At 39.5% G+C, this 18,078-nt stretch overlaps 1 pseudogene; it reads right to left on the bottom strand.

Moving 5' to 3' along the window:
- Positions 1-222: 222 nt before the first annotated feature.
- The window catches only part of LOC134608375 (zinc finger protein 84-like), a 33,181-nt pseudogene continuing 15,325 nt past the window's right edge, over positions 223-18,078 (bottom strand).

Genomic DNA, 18,078 nt, shown 5'->3' with positions numbered 1-18,078 from the left:
CATAGCTAAAGAAAGCCACAGTGAACAAAATATATATATATATATTAAAGGGTCAAAATATAAATAGATACAGTGGGAAACCGACACATACCGCAAGTCTCTTGGATTGGCATAGGGTGATCAGCAGGGACTATTATGGGTATTCTCCTTATTTAAAAGAGCAATTCTGCAGTTTGTTTTAATTTTATGTTTTATATATATATATATATATATATATATATATATGTCAATGCCTTATTATATTTTGCTATATAGTCATATGTGCCTACACTGGGCCTCTACTCTTGTTTCTATTTGCCATGGGTTAATAGTGCATTTTCTACTACTTCTGTCTCTTTTATTGACAAGCCTATATTTGCAAAACTGTCATTGTAATCTTGATTGACTAACTGTGCACTTCAAGTTTTTTTTTTAAATCGACTTTTTTTAAAATCAGTATGTAACTAAAACATTGTACAACTTAAGATCAGAAAATTCCTATTTTGTGTGAGTTCTCTGATCTCTAACAAGCTTTGAATTATTGACAAAACATTTCCCACATTCAGAACATGAGACGGCTTCTCTCCTGTGTGAGCTCTCTGATGTGAAACAAGGTCTGATTTAGTTCCAAAACATTTCCCACATTCAGTAACAGGAGAACGGCTTCTCTCCTGTGTGGGTTCTCTTATGTCTAACAAGGTCTGATTTCGTTCCAAAACATTTCCCACATTCAGAACAGGAGAACGGCTTTTCTCCTGTGTGAGTTCTCTGATGAATAATAAGCTTTGAATTACTGACAAAACATTTCCCACATTCAGAACAGGAGAATGGCTTCTCTCCTGTGTGAGTTCTCTGATGTAGAACAAGGTTTGAATGCTGGCTAAAACATTTCCCACATTCAGAACATGAGAACGGCTTCTCTCCTGTGTGAGTTCTCAAATGTGAAATAAGGCCTGATTTAGTTCCAAAACATTTCCCACATTCAGAACAGGAGAACGGCTTCTCTCCTGTGTGAGTTCTCTGATGTGAAAGGAGGTCTGATTTAGCGCCAAAACATTTCCCACATTCAGAACAGGAGAACGGCTTCTCTCCTGTGTGTGTTCTCTGATGTGCCATAAGTTCTGGTTTAGTTCCAAAACCTTTTCTACATTCAGTACAGGAGAACGGCTTCACTTCTGAGTGAATTATCTGATGAATAATAAGCTTTGAATTATTGACAAAACATTTCCCACATTCAGGACATGAGAATGGCTTCTCTCCTGTGTGAGTTCTCAAATGTGAAATAAGGCCTGATTTAGTTCCAAAACATTTCCCACATTCAGAACAGGAGAACGGCTTCTCTCCTGTGTGAGTTCTCTGATGTGAAATAAGGTCTGATTTAGTTCTAAAACATTTCCCACATTCAGCACAGGAGAACAGCTTCTCTCCTGTGTGAGTTCTTTGATGTGAAATAAGGTCTGATTTAGTTCCAAATCCTTTCCCACATTCAGCACAGGAGAACGGCTTCTCTCCTGTGTGAGTTCTCTTATGTCTAACAAGGTTTGATTTAAAAGCAAAACATTTCCCACATTCAGAACATGAGAATGGCTTCTCTCCTGTGTGAGTTCTCAAATGTGAAATTAGGTCTGATTTAGTTACAAAACCTTTCCCACATTCAGAACAGGAGAACGGCTTCTCTCCTGTGTGAGTTCTCAAATGTGGAATAAGGTCTGATCTAGTTCCAAAACATTTCCCACATTCAGAACAGGAAAATGGCTTCTCTCCTGTGTGAGTTCTCTTATGTCTAAGAAGGTCTGATTTAGCTCCAAAACATTTCCCACATTCAGAACATGAGAACGGCTTCTCTCCTGTGTGAGTTCTCTCATGTGCCTTACGTTCTGATTTAGTTCCAAAACATTTCCCACATTCAGAACAGGAGAACGGCTTCTCTCCTGTGTGAGTTCGTTGATGTGCCATAAGTTCTGATTTAGTTCCAAAACATTTCCCACATACAGAACAGGAAAACAGTTTCTCTTTTGTGCGAGTTCTGGGATGTATAATAAGATCTGTTTTGGTTAAATAAGCATTTCCCACTTACAAAACATGAGAACAGCATATCCGCTGTATGAAATCTTTGAAGCCTAACAAGAGCTGAGTGATGGGTAAAACATTTCTCACAGTTAGAACATGTGAAATTTTTTGTTTACTAGCTCATTTGTAGACACATAGGATTCAGAGAGTTTGAATACTTGATCCTTAAAAGATTTCTTCATAATCTTGCTTTGTTCATGTCTGTTTTTGTCATGTTCTTTGGGATAAATTCTGCTGGTGGAAACACCTGAAAGAAATGTACTGAGCGTTAAAGAAAAGGTGTCACTTTTAAAGGAATACTATAGTCACCAAAACAACTTGAAGACGTTTTTGTATATGGATCATGCTTCTAAAGCCTCACTGCTCAATTCGCTGCCATTTAGTAGTTACATCACTTTTGTTTCTGTCCCTCCAGCCCTAGACAGACTTACCCTTGCTGTGACTGACAACCTGCATGAAAAAAATAGTTTAATTTTCAATCATATAGTAACTTACTTTAAAAGTATCTCTGCTCTATAGCTTGTATTTTCATCACACACAGAAGGCTTATGCAGGATGTTGCAAGTCATTAACAGAGAAGGAGAAAAGGGATTTGAAATAAAACATAATTTGCAATAAAGGAAGTGTAAATATTAGATGATTTAGATGACTCTTTAGAGGAAGTGTTTAGGAAGGCTGTGCAAGTTACACACAGGAAGGTGTGACTAGGGCTGCTTCTAACCTTTCTGGCTAGGAATAGATGTTGTTAAATAGAAACTTCCCATTCGTAACCATATAAGTAAATTTGATATGAAGAAGATCCACACCCCTTGTATACAGTCACAACTATAAATTAATGTATCACTATGCATCAGTAGAATATCTTTCCAACTTTCCTTTATTGCTAGATGTTCAATTTATCTACCTATTCATAAAGGCACTCAGTCATGTCACGGCACACTTTTACTTTCATTTGCTTTACAAAATGAACTTAAGTCTATAAAAACTCTCTTAACTACATTTTCTTGGCTAATCATGGCAGCATATACAACATGGGTTAGCTCCGCAACTTACAGTCGACAGGTCAGGAAAAACACCAAGGCTTTAAAAGGAGGCTCCATTCCTAAGGTCCTCAGTCTTTTTCCTGTCCTACAGCCCTTAGGAAGTGAGCAATTTGCTCCCTTTACTTACGGACATGTATGTTTTTTCTTCATTACTTTTTTAAATTTATTTTAGGGTGCCTTTATACTGTGGTACATTATGCAGTTGTCTTTTATGCTGTGATGCATTTAATCTATGAGGAATGTAGACTGTGATGCATTTAAGCTTTGATGTCTTTAAACTAGTGCATTATACAGCTGTACCTTATGCTATAATATCTTTACATTTTGGTACATTATGCAGTTGTGCTTTTATACGGGGATGCATTTAAAACTTGCATGTAAAACTGCAGTGCATTTGAAACTGTGGTGCTTTTACATCTGCAGTGCATTTGAAACTGCTGTGCTTTCAGATTGCGGTGCATTTAAATCTGCGGTGCATTTGAATCTGCAGTGCTTTCAAACTGCGGTACATTTAAATCTGCAGTGCACTTGAGTCTGCAGTGCTTTCAAGACTTTTTTAAACCGTGATGCATTTTGCAGCTGTGTCTTAAGGCTATGAGACCTTTAACACTATGAGGCCTTTTTACTACCTTGCAGGCACCTTTACATTGTCTTTTGCTTCCCCCCAGTCCCAGTGATTTTCCTGGTTCCCTGGGTGTTCAGGAGCCATGTATGCTTCAGACAGAGCTCTCTCCCTGGTCTCTAAACAGCAAACACACTCAGAAAGGGCCCACGTGTGTGCAGTTTGTGCCTTAAAAGGTCTAATACAGATGACTTGCATTGTGGGAATACAAGTTGTGGCAGCCATCTTGGATAAGGGAAATTGCCAGAAAGTACCTAAAATGAAGGGAGAATTACAGTAAACACCCCAAACTTATTTGGTAAGTGTTTAAGGGTGTCCAGACAGGAATAGGTGCTGTCTACACCCAGTTTTTAATCTGTTTCACTGATTCCTTAATATAATTTATCAGTGCACTTTTTTACTTTAGTGCTTTGCCGCCGGTAATAGTTGTTTTCTAGTTATTTATTATTTATCTGATGTCTGAATCTACATCAGATTCTGGAGGGGAAAACAGTGGAAGGAAAACTGTTATGCACTGACTACCTCCAGAAAGTAGCCCTTTCAGCATGACCTATCACTGTGCAGCCACATGACATGCAGCCATGGCTTACAAACAATGTTGCAAGGTATTCCAGAGGCTTTAGGGGTATAAAAAGAGGCCAGGCCTTATCCTGTGGAGGAAGGTATTTCCAACCTCTGAACTACACCACCTCAGTTTCAGTTCCAGGGACAATATTCGCCTCGCTTTTGGTGCTAAAAGAAAAAGCACATGGAAGCCTACACTGGATCTAAGAAGGGCCAACAAAAGGTTGAATGTCAGTCTTCAAGATGGAGTCAATCAGATCCAAATCTCAAGCAATGTGGAAGGATAATTTTCTTATCTCTATATATATCTCAAGGATGCTTACTATCATTCAAATCGACCTAGATCTTCAGAATTATTTCTGAAGAGAACTTCCAATTTAGTGTACTACCATTTGGCCTCACTGCAGCCCGAAGAACCTTCTATGTGCTTATTGAGAGTCCAGAACACCACCTGGTTCCATTATCTGGATGATCTACTTCTGGTAGCCTCAGACCCACAGAGAAAGATAGTTCTTTCAGAAACTCCTGAAGTTTGGCTGCTTGATGTATATCAAGAAAAGCAGTTTCACGTCAGTTCAGTGGTTGACATTTCTGGGTGGAAGATGCTATGCTCTGCCTTTTTCCTATCTCAGGAACAGTTGCACAAATTGTGGAGGTTTCTCTCCCAGTTTCTTTAATTTTGCTTGGTACCAGCAAGAAAGTAGATGCAACTACTAGAACTCCTGGCTTCCACCATCAGACTTGTGTGATGTGCCCAATGGCATCTCTGTATCTCTCTATGATTCTACCTATCTTTTTTTAACAAGAGAAAGATTATTGGAGACAGCCACTGACTATGTCCCCATCAGTGGAGTTACACCTTAACTGGTAGCTGAAAGAGAGAATATATCTGTGGCGAAACCAACCTCGCCACTATGAGCTGGAGAAGCCTGGTTGCTCGCCTGCTTCCTTTGGACTATGGACCAGACTTTAAAAAGCTTTATTTTACCTGCAGAAAGGCATATTCGTGCCTTTCAGCCGGGGTGTTCGGTAGATTCCAGCTACCGAACAAACTACCGTATGAGGGACCACCTAGGAGATGGAGTGTGCCGTCAATTAACCGCCCAGAAGCTGTGGTTAACCGCAGCTTAATTGATGAACGCTGGGTGGCCTTTGTTCGTTTGCCGACCACGAGGTAGCGGCCATTTTAATCGTGCAAAGGACCAGCGGTGTTCGGCGAGGATTCTATGGAACTATAAACGGACATTTAATTGCACGAACACCGCTGAGCCGTCTGTCGCCTGGGTCCTAATCGTACAAGGTTAACCGAACACTGGAATTCGGTATTTCTATGGGAATTGTAGTAACCCAGATAGCTATACCATGGAGCCTATTTGTGTGATTAAAGACTTTGGCTCCATGGCGATTAAACTGTATTCGTGTAGTCTGGGTGCCATTCACCTAACAATGTGCACCCAGACCTGAGCTATCTGGGGATATGTAACATGTCTGTGTTAGGTGGAATAAAAGTGACTTTATATATTTTAAAGCATAATACTGTATTTAGATCCCCACATGTGTAATGGAGTCTTGTCTTTGTCCTGGGAGATAATTGGATTACCTCTACAATTATCTCCAGGGCAGAAGGGAGGAAACCAGGATGCATTGTGGGAATGTTTACTGCTGTGGGTCTGTAATTGGTTTATGTCTGTCCTTTGTTACAGTCTTCCATTTGGTCCCCTAGGGGAGTGTCCACCAGGTGGGAGACCTGCATAAATACTGGGCAGGTAGCCCTGAGTAAATGAGTTGCTGTTTAACCCTGAAGCTGGAGTGTGTCTCTTTCTTGGGGGGAAAGGGGACTGTATGCCGACTGCCAGGAGTGTAAGCTGTTCGTATTGCTTTTCCTGTTCGGCTGCTTCCAGGGTTCGTGTGTCTGCTGTTCGAGAGTTGGTGAATTCGTGCAGTTTGGGAGTTCGGGAAGTTGGTGCTTATAGTAGCTGCTGGTCTATGGAAAAGGGGATTATCGCCTAAACGCATTTTTCCCCTTTTATGCTGAAACGGTCCGTTACAATATCTCTGTGTGTTTCCAGTGAACAGACCCTCATTGGTCAATGATAAGCTCTGATTCCAGTTTTCAAAGATTGGTTGCACAGTGTTTGGATCATGTTGCACATTATTTCCATTCAATTGTATGGAATTACAAGTCAATTTCAGGGCTCTTCTTCACTTAAGAGGGTTACTGAAGAACAATTGGGTCCAAATTTGCTCAATTTCAATGCTGCCATGAATAATAGCCAGGAAAAGAAAATTACGGTAAGTATAAATACATTTTCCACTACACTTCAGGAATGATTACCATCTTGTAGAAGAGGAAAAATCTATATTTTTTTCTCATATGCCTCTCAGCATTACATTAGCATTGTAGAGATTGTTATAAAAATAAAATATTTAAAAAGGTATGTGTATCTGTGTTTGTATGTGCCAGTGTGAATGAATTTGACACACAAATACACACACACTGGCAGATAGTGGCACACAAATACACACTTTACAAACAGTGTGTATCTGTGTGTGTGTATGTATCTGTGTATCTATGTTTCAAAGGGTGTGTATGTGCCAGTGTGTCATGGTGTGAATATCTGTGTTTACATGTGACAGTGTGTGTATCCCTGTGTCAGTGTATATATGACAAAGAGATACACACCTTAAGAAGTGCTGGCATGGAGTCCCTGTGGTCCAGTGGGGCTGCTGGCGTGCGGTCCTTGGGGTCCAGTAAGGCTGCAGAGCGGCTGGTGTGCGGGCGGCGATACATACATACACAAACAATCAATCACAGACCCCCACATACACAGATATACCCACAATCACATACATACACACACACACACATAATAAAAGACCCACACACAATCACAGATATAAAACACACACACAGCCAATCCCTGACAAAACATACACAAAAATCAGATGCACACACATTTAATACTAAAGAGGTCTACCCAGCCTCTCTAACTTGCTCTGGGAGAGCTGGAGTGGATCCTCTTCCTTGTGGCCAATGGCTGCTGCTGGGCTGTAGCCTGGGACCTCTGTGCTCTTCATGCATAGGTCCCTCGCGCGCCAAGCAGTGATGCCGTGATGATGTCATATCCCGGCGGACAGCTCACTGCCGGGTGGTGAGGAAGCTGTGCAGGAGGAGGACAGAATTAATGGGCTCAGAGGCGCCTCGAGCTTTTGGCACCCCCCTTCCGCAATTGAAATTTAAAAAATACCCACTATTGTTTGCAAAAAACTTTTTAATGTTTTAAAATTTTTCTTTAAAATCCCAACTACAACAGTAAAGGCAATAAAAAAAAAAAAAAAAAAAAAATTCTAAACCCCCCCCTTCTACAAAAACCCGTGCCCAGTCCCCCTTCTACAAATCCTCTGCCCCCCCTCCGCAAAAATCCTGCCCCAATCCCTCTACAAAATCCCTTGACTAGTCGTCCGTCCGTCCCCCCCCCCATCTACAAAAACCACTGCACAGTCGTCGTCCCCCCCCCCCCCCCATCTACAAAAAACACTGCCAATTCCCCCCTCTATATTCTGCCATTTAATTGCTGGGTGGTTTCTCCAATGTAGCATCATAGGTGGCATTTGAATCATGTATAACACATTGCTGGAAGTGCAGGAGTATGATCCTTTAATCCTGTAGGTTTTATAGTTGTGTGCTGCTGTGTTCTCTGTGTTTTTTCACCTCTCTCTCCCCCCTTACTCTTGAATCTTCACACAAGATATTTACAACCCTCTGTGAGAATGGTGTCTTATCTACACTCATGTTGCTTTAACCCCTGTATCACAACTCACCTTTGAATTATATGTGTTGTCTTTGCTCAGAAATGCTTTAGACTTGAGAAAGGGAGGTTCCCAGAAAGCTCATCATTAAAAAAATTCTGTTCGTCCAATAAAAAGAAAGTTATTACAAGATACATTATTGTATCTGTTTTCTTACATCACTGGACAAATACAGCTACTACATATATATTTTATATATATTTAGATTTATTTTATGTGACCTTGGCACTCACCCCTTTAGCCCCTTAACCACCAAACTTCTGGAATAAAAGGGAATCGTGACATGTCACACGTCATGTGTCCTTAAGGGGTTAATAATGATTGATAAAAATCTTGCCTTGGTGCAACCATTGCGTACCAATATATTCAGGAGAGACTAGGTGCTCTCACAGGGCTTTTTTCAAAGTGTCACTTTTATTGTAGTTACATTTACATTGTCCCGATCAACCTTTCGAGCCAGAAAGGGGTCTTTTGCAAGATCAACAATATAGTGCAGAAAGTGCAAATAAATAAGAAATGTAAAGTAATTACTTATGACCCCAGAAACCGAGATAAACAACTGCAGGAGATGACAAATAGATTCTTAGCCCTAGGGTATCGTCCTCAGACACTTGAAGCAGCTAAAGCCAAAGCCACAGACAAGTGGACTAAAGAGAAACAAGGTATAGAACGTAATTCATCAAAGGACACGTCCCAGATGTATCTACCTCTGACGTTCCACAGGGGAACTACCCAGATTCGTAAATCTATTCACAAATACTGGGATATATTACGCTCTGACTAGATTCTACCATCCATATTTCAAAAGCAGCCCATCATCAGATATATGAGGAGCAGAAATCTGAGGGATATGCTGGTTTGCAGTGATCCTACACGATGCTATAAAAAAACAAACAAACAAAAAAAAAAAACAACTTAACATATGAACCCTGGCAACTCTTTCGCTCATCCCCAAAATGGCAAAAGAATCTCAGTATACCACCTGCATGACCGATCATGTGATATACTTAATAACGTGTCCCTGTGGATTATCATATGTAGGAAAAACTGACCAAACTCTACGGGACCATATCAGAGGCCATATGTCTGGCATTATGACTGCGTTTAGAGACTAGAGGACAGACAAACCTGTTGCCAAACACTATCTCGCAGCATCCCATAGACTTCCGACACTTCATAGCCATAGACCATCCCCGATTATCCTGTGGGGGTAATAGGTCTGTTGCTTCAAAGAGAAGCATATTAGATTAATCGTTTAGACACCGTGGTACCTAAGGGCCCCGAATGAACAAATCACCTACTCAAAGTTTCTTTAGTTCATTTAATAGATTATTTAGGCCTTTAATAGATTATTTAGGCAAATGTTTAGCCATATCCTGTTGTCTCAGGTTATTTAGTCATATTATATTATGGAGGTATTGTACCATTTTCTGTTGCCTATTTAGAGGTAATATACTTGTGTTTCATAATGATATATCCACCTTGTATCCTGATCTATGTTAAGCTTTTTTTGGTTATTAGTCATTTATTCTATTCTAGAAACATAGAATGTCACGGCAGATAAGAACCATTCAGCCCATCGAGTCTGCCCAATTTTTAAAAATACTTTCATTAGTCCCTGGCCTTATCTTATAGTTAGGATAGCCTTATGCAGATCCCACGCATGATTAAACTCCTTTACTGTGTTAACCTCTACCACTCCAGCTGGAAGGCTATTCCATGCATCCACTACCCTCTCAGTAAAGTAATATCTCCGGTAATATTCTGGAAAAATAATAGGTTTATGCATTATACTACTCATTTAGAATAGACAGCAATTTAATTTACATGCAGGGGTGTATTTAGTTAGAAGCCTGTCGCAGCATGCTTGATGTATATATATATATTGTTTTCACTCACTTTTTTCATCATGTTGTTTCACTTGATTTTACACATTCACACTTCTCACATATGTTTTCACTTCTTAAGTTCCTATATTTCTTTAACCAATAGTATCTGTTTAATCAGTAATATCTATAATTCATCTACTTAATCCTCAGTCCTAGATATTCTTAGATTCCCTTTTTCATCTCTTTATAGCACCTCACTTTTATGCACAGCACTGGGGAATCACAATCTCTTTGTGGTTTACACGTTGCTTAGCAACACTGACGCCATCGTTTTCGTCATCACGTGTCCCGCCTGTGCACTTCCGGGTTCGGTCGGGTGTTGGATCTCTCCTCACACTTAATTTATGAGTAATTACTTTACATTTCTTATTTATTTGCACTTTCTAAACTAGATTCTTGATCTTTAAAAAGACCCCTTTCTGGGTCGAAACATTGATTGGGACAATGTATATGTAACTACAATAAAAGTGACACTTTAAAAAAAGACCTGTGAGTGCACCTACTCTCTCCTAAATAAATAAATATATATATATGAAAACAAGTGGCTGGCTGCACTCACCTGAACATGCTTAAATGGGGTGCTGCTGGGGGCCTATAAGTACAGTAAAAATTAAAATCCAGTGCACTTCCTTATCTACTAAACAGATACTTTGGTGCTGACAGATTTCGCTAATTGTATTAAAAAAAAAACAATCTAGGGAAAAAATAATGGGGGTTTAGTTACATTATATGATCATACATTGCATAAGCCTGCAAAAAAGGCCAATGCAGCAGCCAGCCCCTTGTTTTCCCATATATATATATATATATATATATATATATATATTTATATATAAATAATCCAATGAAGAAAGGTGCGCTCGGAGGTCGTTTCTAATATGCTTTTATTATAATAAACAAATAGTGTCTGTCCCGATCGACGTTTCGACCCAGTTGGGTCTTTTTGAAGATCAGTTTTAACAGTGTAATAAATACAGTTAAATAGAAAAAGTAAACATTAACTTACCTATTCTGTGTGTGTGTAGCCCGATTCCCGTCCGAACACGGAAGTGCACAAGTGGTACACGTGATGTGTGTAATTACGTAGATCTGCTGTGGTTGCTAAACTATAATAATGACAAAAGGTACCTCCGCCAAGCATGCTTCTGCATGGCTATCATGAAAAATGTATATATACACACACACGACGGAGCTCCAGCATTCCGACCGAGTACCTCCGCCAAATCCTGCTTCCTTGTAGCTGTCAGGGACCCTGAAGCACTTCAGACCCAGTCGCCGAGACTTGACTGGACACTAGTTTTCTTTAAAACATAAGACAAAGTAGGGACTACTTTGTCTTATGGAGCTTTGACCAGCAGAGGAGCAAAGTGTGCTTCATTTCCGGTGGTCAGAGCAATTTTTCCACAATTCTTACCTTTCCTCCGTGATCCTGCGATGTCTCCTTTCACGTTTCCCAAACGTCCTGTGATTTAAGACAGAACGCCGGCGAAACTACCGATTTGCGTGCTAACACAATGAGAACAGTTTCTCCATTGAAAAAATAAGACATCAAATGGTAAGTTTTTATTTATTTTTTACAGGTAGTATTTAGTGCTCTTGTTCCCCCCCCTCACTATTTTTAGAATGAAGGTGGTAGGTAGGGGTTTATTCCTTTTTTTCTTTGGGTGGGTGGGGGTGACTAGGGGCTTGGGGACCCCTAGTCAACTGATGAGGTTCACTGGCGAAACGTGCACGTCAGGGACTCTGGACACATACTGACACATTATTGGTGTCGGCACCTAACGCTCTGCTAAATTACCGACATCAAGTTCATTCATGTCCAGCATCTCAGGAGTGCATATTGGAGACTCTTAACCCCTTAACACCGCAGCCAAATGTACAAGTTGTGAACGAAACAAAACGTAAACAAAACCTGGCATTTGCGCTATATGTCTGTCCAACCGTAATTCACCTCTTTCATATTAAATGCACCCCCCCCCTTATTATATATCATTTTATTCAGGGGAAACAGGGCTTTCATTTAATATCAAATATTTAGCTATGAAACATAATTTAATATGAAAAAAATGGGAGAAAATAAGATTTTTTTTGATTTTTTTTGTTCTACATGACATTTTAACTGTCAATGTCATAATACTGTTTGCTTTTACTGCAATAAAATACACATATTTGTTTTCAGCAAAGTCTCACGTGTAAAACAGTACCCCCTATGTACAGGTTTTATGGTGTTTTGGGAAGTTACAGGGTCAAATATAGCGTGTTACATTTGAAATTGAAATTCGCCAGATTGGTTACGTTGCCTTTGAGACTGTATAGTAGCCCAGGAAATAAATTTACACCCATAATGGCATGCCATTTGCAATAGTAGACGACCCAAGGTATTGCAAATAAGCGATGTCCAGTCTTTTTTAGTAGCCATTTGGTCACAAACACTGGCCAAAGTTAGCGTTCGTATTTGTTTGTGTGTGAAAAATGCAAAAAACGCCAATTTTGGCCAGTGTTTGTGACTAAGTGGCTACTAAAAAAGACTGGACATACCCCATTTGCAATACCTTTGGTTGTCTACTATTGCAAATGGTATGCCATCATAGGGGTAATTTTCATTCTTGGGCTACCATAGGGTCATAAAGGCAACGTAAGCAATCTGGCGAATTTTAATGTGAAAAAAATTAAACACAAGCCTTATATTTGACGCTGTAATTTTTGAAAACACCATAAAACCTGTACATGAGGGGTACTGTTGTACTCAGGAGACTTCGCTGAACACAAATATTTGTGTTTCAAAACAGTAAAAAGTATTGCAGCAATAATATTGTCCCTGTAAGTGCTGTTTGTGCGTGAAAAATGCAAAAAACGTCACTTTTACTGGCGATATCATGGTTGTAATACATTTTACTGTTTTGAAACACTAATATTTGTGTTCAGCGAAGTCTCCCGAGTAAAACAGTACCCCCCATGTACAGGTTTTATGGTGTCTTGGAAAGTTATAGGGTTAAATATAGTGCTAGCAAATTAAATTCCCTATACTTTCGGCATGGGTGGTCAGGCAGGTCCCGCTAATTGTAATTAATTAGGATACCTAATTATGTAAAATTATTACATAAATATATGTGTAGAATTAATATATGTATATATATATATACACATATGTGTATATATACGTATATATATATATTTTTCTTTTAATATTTTTATTTATATATAGGTATATATATAGTGATATATACGTATATATTTATGTATATAGATATATATATCATTTCGTTCTACGTGTATTTTGATATAAATATATATATATATTAATATCACAATACAGTTACAACGAAATAAAACACATCTATATATTTTTTAATATTTTATTTTTAATTATTTTTTTTACTTTATTTTTTTACGTATTTACATATTTATTTATTTTATATTATTTATAAATATATATATAACAATAATTATATATATATTTAATCAGTATCAGTCTACGTGTAATTTGATATTAATATATATATAATTATATATATATATTAATATTAAAATACACCTAGACGGTGTATGTGTGTGTATGTATATGTGTATATATATATATATATATATATACTTAGATCATATATATATAATATATATATATATGATCTAAGTATACATTTTTTTTTTTTACACTTATTTAACATTTATTTTATTTGATTTCAGCCAGCAGGGGGACCAACTGTCATTACAGTTGGTCCCCCTGCTGGCATTGCTGCAGCCAGCTATACCAGCCATGTGATTGTGAGGTCCTCGCAAGGACCTCACTCTCACATGACCGGGAGGGACCGGAGGAGGAAGATGTGCCGCGGGGGGGCTCCATGGGATTCCCCCCAACCGCGATCGCCGGCGTGGGACCGCCGGCGACCGGGTAAGTTACTAAAAACCGGAGGGCGTACTATTACGCCCTGCGGCGTTTAGAGTCGCTTTTAAAAGGACGTAATAGTACGCCCTCCGGTCTTAAGGGGTTAACACTAGTTTTGTTTACTCTGTACATACTTTATTTCTTTATTTTTCCTTTATTACTTTTATGGGGGGAGATTGATAAGACCAGGCATTTTTATTAAGGGGTGCCCTCGAAGGCACATTATCTGGAATGTTTACAAACATTCCAGATAATATTGGCATCTATCATAAAAGACCTGTTAACCCCTTAAGGACAGAGCTTCAGAAGCTTGTCTTTCACTTAATGACAACGGCATTTTTTTGCATTTTTTGCTATTTGCGTTCAACTGCAATTTGCATTTTACTCATTTATTGCACCGACGCATATTATATACCGTTTTTTAAAGGACAGAAAGGGCTTTAATTTGATGTAACACATATATATATATAAATGCTTACCGTATTTATTCGAGTATAACGCGCACACGTGTATAACGCGCACCCCTAATTTTCGATTAAAAATCGGTATAAAATTTTATACCGATTTTTAATCTAAAATTAGGGTGCTTGTTATACTCGAATAAATAATACCGACCGCCGGGCTCATTACAAGCCCGGCGGTCCTGGGGGGGTGGGCAGCAAGCATTTACTCACCTCCGTGCAGCTCCTCCAGCTTCCCAGTGTAAATCTCGCGAGACCCGCGGCCAGCTCTGACGACGTCAGAGCGTCAGAGCTGGCCGCGGGTCTCGCGAGATTTACACTGGGAAGCTGGAGGAGCTGCACGGAGGTGAGTAAACGCTTGCTGCCCACCCCCCCAGGACCGCCGGGCTTGTAATGAGTCCGGCGGTCCTGGAAGGTATATTTATTCGAGTATAACGCGCACCCTTAATTTTAAATTAAAAATCGGTTAAAAAAAATGCGCGTTATACTCGAATAAATACGGTATTTATTATAAAAAAAAAATACAGAAATATGCAAAAAAATGAATTTTTGTGTGTTTTTTTTTTACAGTTTTTGCAATAATAATGTGTACATAATTAGTGCAGGTTAAGGAAAGTAATTAAAAATAAATTCATTTAGCCTGGCCCGGACACGGATCTCTTGGGGTTGCCAACACCTACCCCCCCCCCCATGGACCGACGGGGGTTATCTCGGTCCACGACAAGCAACAGAAGCGGCAGTCACGGGCGGATCACAGAGCCTACTGCGACACAGCACAAAAGTAGCCGAGCACATGGCGCACCCAAAATGGCGGCGACATGCACACCGAGTGAGCCATACTACATGCCCGTAGAGGAACCCCACAGTGAGGACGTGCGACGCATAGAGGCCGCTTTTGCCCGATTCTGGCATGCCTTAAATGAGCAGCTGCACGTACATCAGGAAGCACGGCACACCCTGCCGGGACCGAGTGAGCGGCGTCGCCCCCCCGTGGAAAAGCATAAGGTACCACAGCGCAGAGAAAAGGGGCACCCTGCATCGTACAGAGCCATAGCCCTCAAGCTACCAGCCCGACAACTACCGCGCAGGATGAGAACTCACCGCCGCTGGAGGCGACGTCGCAACAAGCAACCCGGCTATCCCTTGCCACAAAGAGGGGCAAAGCAGCATGGAGGGGGATCGCGACCTCGACGGATGAAGCGGGCTACATCACAAGCGGGTGCCTGCCCAGGCCCATCAGAGTCAGATAAGGCAAGGCAGCCTTGGAGGCTGCTGCAGCTGCTCACACACAGTCCCCGTCCCATATGCCTAATTGAAGGGACTAATTGCAGGGAAAGCTGTGTCTCTCTACCTCTGGGCATCGGCTAGATGCACTTTTAAATCTTACCTGTGGACTACTGGTTAATAACAACGGATTGCTGCAAACCTACCATATATAGATGCTACTGTGTGGATACCCTAAGCTTATAGTTCCACACTGTGATTGTCGCTCATAGTATACTTAAATCTACCCTGCTATATCTTAGTCAGTGTGTATATAATATGCTTTCTTACCATTGTTGACACAACCACTGGCTAGATCAACTTAAGCATGTTTCATACAAAATACAGTGGCAAAGCTTAAACTGTATGTGCTCATCAATATGTATAACACTAAGGCCACTGTAAACAACGTTAAGCATTGTTTAAACTGTTTAAGCTACTTTACAATCTTCTAGTTAATCATATTACCTAAGCTATCTCTAATCACCATTTATGCAAGCAATTTATCATTTACTGTGTAAGTGTGTTCCTATTACTTTAGTTTAATTTGCGCGACATGGAAATACTGAACCTGCGCATCTATTCAGTACAAAGTTTGCGCACCTAATCCCTCGCAACTAGTCAATGTTAAGCGGATTCAATCCTGCATTATTATATAAAAAGGTGCAAGTATTCCATGTACCCCACTGTTATTACTGATGTTTATACTCATGTGGAATGCCGTTGGGGTACCACATAAGCGCTGTCATATCTTTCTGCACCACAAAAATAAAGAATTAAAAAAAAAAAAATAATTTAGTTGTTCTGAATTACAGAATATATAATGTGTCTGGGATTTTAAGTTTTTTTTGGTAGTTACAGGTCACAAAGCACAAGGAGTAAAATAAACTTTTTATGTGGAGCGATTTTAGAATTTGGTAGGTTTGTCTTGTAAGCCTAATAGCCATAAAAGAAAACAAAATTGTCACACAAAAGTATATATTTATATAAAGTAGACACCACAGGCTATTTACCTAAGGTTGTTTTGACACTTTCTACGTAGCCATTTTACCGCCAACCTCTGCTAAATATTGGAGTAAAATTGTGTTTTTTGGGGGTTTTCGCACACAAACTTATAACAAAGAACTTCTCATGTGTATTTTGTAAAGTTGGTGTGTGCTATTCCTGTACAAAGTTTTATTATGTGTTCAGTTACTTCTGCTGAGTACAACGGTACCCCCATTGTATGTCTTTGGCACTATTTCGTGAAGCTACAGTGCCATATAGGAGACCTGTCCTTTTCAGTATTCACAGTAGAATTTTGAGAGACGGATTTAATGAGCCTATGCTTCCATTTGGGGTATTATAACAGTTTTACTGTTCAAAAAAACCCCACAAAGGCCTACCATTTGTAAAAGTAGACACTCCAGGGTATCTCATAAGGTGCATATTGTGCCTTAACATGCCCCCATTTTTTTACCATTACATGCCAAAGTATGTGGTAAAAAATAATTTTGTGCATTTTTTACATACGGATTGCATTTTTGCTGGGCATTTTGTATATTTCATGTGTGCCACTAAGTTCAAACCCCCCAAATTATGCTCAGCTAAGTCTTCTGAGTAAAAGGACACCCCCATTGTATGTCTATGGCACTATTTTGTGAAGCTACAGTGCCATATAGGAGACCAAGCCATATCAGTTTTGACCGAACTTTGAATTTTTACGCCAGGCCTATGTGAAATTTCCAAGCATCTTTGCAGGTTTTAAATTCAAACTACCCCACAAAGGCCTACCATTTCTTAAAGTAGACACCCCAGGGTATTTCAAAAGGCATATTTTGAACCTTAGTGTGGGATCATTTTTCCGCTAGCGTGTACCAGGTGTAGTGGTTATAAGCGTTTTTTTTCTGCCTTTTTGACACACAAAGTGAGTTTGCACAGTATATTTTGCAAACCATATGTGTACTACCACTGTATAATACTTCATATTTTGCTCAGCTATGTCTGCTGAGTACAAAAATACCCCCGTATGTACCTTTGCCAGGTATATGTGGACATCGGAGGGGCACATTTGGGACACAGCCATTCCATTTTTTTTCAAACTTTACATTTTTACGCTGTGCCCATGTCCCATTTTAGAGTATTTTACCAGGCTATATAATCCAAATACCCCATAAAGCCATACCATTTCTTAAAGAAGACATCCCAGGGTATTTCAAAAGGCATATTTTGAACCTTAGCGTGGGATCATTTTTCCGCTAGCTTGTACCAGGTGTAGTGGTAATGAGCGTTATTAAATGTATTTTTTTACTTTTTAAAACTATTTTTTAAACTTTTGTTTTGCTTATTAATTTTTTTAAAGTTTCCTAAACTTTCGTAAAACTTTTTTTTACAGATTTAACATTTTTCTAAGCTTTTTTTTTTTACGTTAAACCCTAACTAGCAGTAAGCAGCACTAACAGTAAATTCCCCATTTTCCCATAACTCCCACCCACCCCAGCTAGCAAAATATTTA

This window comes from Pelobates fuscus, chromosome 4, assembly GCF_036172605.1.
Source record: "Pelobates fuscus isolate aPelFus1 chromosome 4, aPelFus1.pri, whole genome shotgun sequence".
NCBI lineage: Eukaryota > Metazoa > Chordata > Amphibia > Anura > Pelobatidae > Pelobates > Pelobates fuscus.
This window is presented reverse-complemented; position numbering and strand designations above follow the sequence as displayed.